Consider the following 5,308-nt stretch of genomic DNA (forward strand, 5'->3'; position numbering starts at 1 on the left):
ACACAATATGAAACCAAAATCAAAAGGAAAGAACATGACACAAGCCGACAAGGGACGGCATATCATTAAATTCGGCTAGAGTAGCCATGACCACAAGGTATAGGCTGTTTTACAGCTTAAGAAAACTCAAAATCCTATCTAAAAAAATTAGAATATTCTGGCAATCTTAATCTTAAACTGTAAGCCATGATCAGCAATATTAAAATAATAAAAGCCTTGCAATATTTCAGTTGATTTGTAATGAATCCAGATTGTATGACATTTTTGCATTACAGAAAATAAAGAACTTTATCACAATATTCTAATTTTCTGAGACAGTTTTGTATTTTAGTTTGTACTTTATATGCTATTTTTTAACCTTATATGTCATGTTTATTTTAATATCAATGTGCTTTTATTGTCTGAGTGGAAGTGTGGTTGTTTTTTATGTTTTGATGAGCTGCTGGACAGTTGAATTTCCCTTCGGGATGAATAAAGTTTTATCTATCTATCTATCTATCTATCTATCTATCTATCTATCTATCTATCTATCTATCTATCTATCTATCTATCTATCTATCTATCTATCTATCTATCTATCTATCTATCTATCTATCTATCTATCTATCTATCTATCTATCTATCTATCTATCTATCTATCTATCTATCTATATATCTAGGTACTCAGCATTACACAAATGGTTCTAGTTATTTTTGGCTTGTATCTTGTTAATGAGAGAGTGGCACGATGACAGCAGTTGTGTCTCAGCGGAGGTTGTAGTTGTCTCCTACTCAAAGCCATTTCAATCAGCAGACTTTTATTACGTTTTTACACAGAATAAAACCCGGTGGTTTGTAAAAGCGTCATTACTGTGGTGTCTGGGTGAAGTGGGTCAGGGTTCAGCAGGATAAAGTTAGTTTCATGGAAACATCCAGCAGAGCTGTGCTCTGCCTCCAGCAGTCCCAGTAAGCTCACTGGTCATGCTGGTTCCTGGCGGCGCGGCGCACAGGCCAGTTGTTACTGCAAATATGTGAGCGACTGGGTGTGTGGGTGCAGCTGTTTACTGCTCAGGGACTTGCTGGAGGGGTCACCTTCGTCCTGGTTGGACAGAAACCAGCGTAACTGGCTCCGGTCCAGTCAGACCTCGGCAGAGCTGATCAGCGGTGGGACTGAGGGTGGACAAAGACCGCTGTTGTGTTTCTGTCACCAGGAGACGGAGTCCAGCGGGTTCAGCTGGACCGGCTCCCGGCTGGATAACCCTGGTTACCCGATACCACTGTAGATTAGAGCGGTTTATCTGATCATGACCGTGGTGGGGGTCGGGGTTTTACTACACAGCCTCAGATACACCTCAGATCAATACAACCTCTCATCAATATTGGCTGTCAATCACTCTAATCATAATTCACAGAAAACTAAAACCGGGGTTAACAGGTATGTATGCATGTATGCATGTATGCGTGCGTGCGTGCGTGCGTGCGTGCATGCATGGATGCATGGATGTATGTATGGATGGATGGATGGATGGATGTATGGATGGATGTATGTATGTATGCGCGAGCTGGCTGTAGCATTCATCTGTATGCTGATGACACGATTCTTTACTGCATCTCAGATACCCCAGAGTCTGCTATAACATCTCTCCAGCACTCTTTTGCTGATCTTGAATTAAACTCAAAAATCTCAAGTTGGTTTTAAATTCAGATAAATCGAAAGTTACGCCTGTAACTACGGTTCTATGAGTCCCGGATGACCGCCAGGCGGGGCTGTAAGCACTGGATATCTCCGAGATATCTGTCGAGTACAATACCAACAATGTCACGTCACCCGTGACCCCTGCATCACCCCCGGAAGGGGTATATCTTCCGGCGTCAAGCATGGGATCGACTCCTAGAATCTTCTCGCGAGAGCACGAGGATTCGGAGTGACCGGCAGGCCTGGCGGTCATCCGGGACTCATAGAACCGTAGTTACAGGCGTAACTTTCGTTCTATTTCGTCCCTACTGACCGCCAGGCGGTGCTGTAAGCACTGGATGACGAATACCAACAATGTCACATAGAATCCCGGTCACTTGCCTCACTGACCAGGGGCAGAAGGACCCGGGAGTAGAACAACGCCCAATGGTTGGGGAGTGGCGACATTGATCCGGTAAAATCTGGAGAACGTGTCCGGCAACGTCCACGAAGCCGCTGTGCGGATGTCCTCCAGAGGCACCCCCTTCAGGGCAGCCAAGAAGCTGCGACGCTTCAGGTCGAGTGGCACCTCACCCCCACTGGTCAGGGGCGGCCACTGGCCCTGTAGGCGTGCTCAACGGTGTCCACCACCCAGTGGGACGGCGCTGTCCAGAAACAGCACGCCCCCTGTTGGGGCCACCATGGCAGAGAACAAGCTGCTCCGACCGTCGCACAGGCGCGGTAGCATAAGCAGCGAGGGCCCGTACGGGGCACAAAGGGCTCGGCCCACTCTCTGCAGGCTCGGGGTCGAACCGGCCAAGCTGGATAGGCCGATTAGTACGAGTGCGTGGCAGGACCTTGGGCAGGAACGCCACGTTCGGCCACAACGTAGCCCCTGAGCCATCCGGGTTCCACCTCAGGCAGTACCCGCTGACTGACAGGGCATGTAACTCACCGACTCGCTTTGCCGATGTCATAGCGAGGAGAAAAGCTATCTCCATAGAGAGCCACTTCAGGCCCACCTGGGCCAAGGGCCCAAAGGGTGGAGAAGAGAGGGCACCTAGCACCATGGACAGGTCCCACACTGGGGCCTTAGGGCTCCTCGGGGGGGCCCAGCCTCGGAGCCCCCCTGAGAAAGAGAAACCAGCCGGTGGCACCCCACGGTGGTATTCTCAACCAGGGCATGTTGCGACGAAATGACCGCCACATACACCCTTAGAGTGGACTGAGCACGGCCACCATCCAGGAGGGACCGAAAGGAACCCCAGGATCGTGGCCACGGGGCAAAGAACAGGGTCCTCTGCCCCGTCTGCACACCAGGCAGAGAATCTCCCCCACACGCACTCATACCAGAGGCGGGTGGGAGGCACATGGGCATTCGAGATAACAGCCCTGACGGGTTCAGGACAGCTTGACAACAATGGGCTGGGCCCCGCAGCGGCCAGACCCAGAGCTGAAAACGACGGGGTCGGGGTGCAAAACCTGAATCCCCGGCTGGGAAAGACGGTCCCTCTGGGGGGCGTCATGTTGTGTCGCAGCAGAGCCTCCGCAGCAGTGGAAACTATGTTTCCCCGGTCGGAAGGGGGCCACCAAGAGGAGCCCGTGAGCCCTCTGGAGGACCCTCTGCAAAGTCGGCTTGCGCCGGGAGAGGAAGTCCGTCACCCGGTTCCTGTCTCCAGGCAGGAACATCGCCCGAAGGCCGGGCAGGCGAGGAGCGGTCCACGCTAGGAGGCCCCGGGACACCTGCAGCAGCTGTGCAGAGTCGGTGCCCCCCCTGGTGGCCGATCAAGGGACAGTGGACACACTGTCTGACCGAAGGTCAGGTATAAGGTATAAGAGGGGCAAGGGTTGCCACCACGCACCTGGTGAAAAAATCCTCGGTGACAGGGAGAGCCCGCACAGGAGCACCCTGAACCGACAACGGTGGCCCCGGTAGGCGAACCCCCGGAACTACCGGTGACGTGCCGCGACCGGCACATGAAACGAGCGCCCTGTAGGTCCACAGTTGCAAACCACTTCCTCCTGACCAACGCAGAGCATCCTCTGTGGTCAAGCCTCCGGGAGGGCAGGACCTTCACGTATTCATCGAGGTCCCTCAGGTCCAAGATGGGATGACGTCCGTCGTCTCTCTTGCTGATGAGAAAGTAGCTCAAGTAGAACCCCCAGGCCGCGGCGGGGGGTCCACCGGCATGATGGCGCTCTTGGCCAGTAGGGCGGGCAACACCTGCCCGAGCCAGAATGTTTGCCGGGTCTCAGACGATGGTCATCTCAACCCGGCCGGAGGTAGGAGGCCGGTGTCGGAACTGCAATACGTACCCCTGGGCTAGGGTGGAAACCACCCGGGCCCCGATGAGCAGGCAGCCCAGTAACTGAGCTGCTGTCGGAAAAGTAGCCGACGACCGGCCCCGTGGCCTTAGCACCGTCTCCCCCGGGCTCTGGACGTCCCGGGGGGGCGACGGTCGGGACCAACGCCCTGACGGTCCGCGCACAGGGGGGCGAAAGTCACCAGCAGGCTGACTCACAGACCGCTGAAAGCCGCGCCGGCCGCCGTGGGCAGGCGGCCGGGGGCGACGCCCGGGGGCCGGTGAAGGGCCTCCCGGTGTACTGGAAGCGGCCGCACTCCTGTGAAGGTACACCAGCCGCTGCCTGGTCACACCAGCCAGGGCGGTGCGTTCAGAGCTTCCAGGGCGGTCGCCCCAAACAGCTCCCCCGTTTCCGCAGGTGCCTGACGAAAAACCCTACGAGCAGTCTCCGTCAGGGGTGACTGCGCCAGCCAGACATGACGGCGCGTGTACACCAGGGTGGACATCAGCCGCCCCAGCCCCCTCGTCTGGGAGGCAAAAGCCTGTAGGGATATGTCACACATGTCCCGTGTGTAATCCTCCACCTGTGCATCCTGCAGGGAGGTTGAGAGAGCCAGCAGAAGATGGGAAAGGGTGTTCCCCAGCCGGCCAATGCGGGCCGCTGTGTTATAAGCCTTACAAATATGCCCATCAGTAACCCTACACTGGGTAGAGGGGCCCTTGGGATCTGGCTTCAGAGCCTCATCAGGAGCCACTATCAGCGCTGCAATGGAGGGCTCGATGGGGGGCATGTGGTGGAGACCAGCCACTGCCGCGTCCTCCATCGCCGTCAGAGCGCGGTCATCAGCTGTCAGCCTGGAGAGGGCTGTGACACCTCTCCAGCATGAGTGCAGCTCCCTCAAAATCCGACGAAGGCAGAATGGTGAATTCCAGAGAAGGATTGCGCCTGTGGAAGGCGCTAGAGGCCACCTCCGCACGCGGTGTATCCAGCTGCAAGTGCGCCAGGGCAGTGCGGATAACGCTCTCCATGGAGGAACAAGCCGTCCCCTCCCGAGAGCCCTGGGCAGATGAGAGCGAGGAGAACCCCGAGCGCTGTGAGGCCGGGTCCCCTGATGACACGGAACGGCTCGCCGAGGCTGCAATGGAGATGGCGTCCTCTGGCAGCGGCGGTGGCGACCCCAGAGCAAACTTCTGGCATGGCAGGTTCCACCTGGCCAGTACCAGGCTGCAGATTGAGGAGGAGCGCCTTCATCTGCTCCATGTCGGCGGCCAAGCGATCTACCTTAGAGGAGAGCTGGCTCGTCATCCGCCGTCGTTTGGGGGCACCCCCACTCTCTTTGCCGATCTCTTC

Source organism: Cololabis saira, chromosome 23 (assembly GCF_033807715.1).
Source record: "Cololabis saira isolate AMF1-May2022 chromosome 23, fColSai1.1, whole genome shotgun sequence".
Classification (NCBI taxonomy): Eukaryota; Metazoa; Chordata; class Actinopteri; order Beloniformes; family Belonidae; genus Cololabis; species Cololabis saira.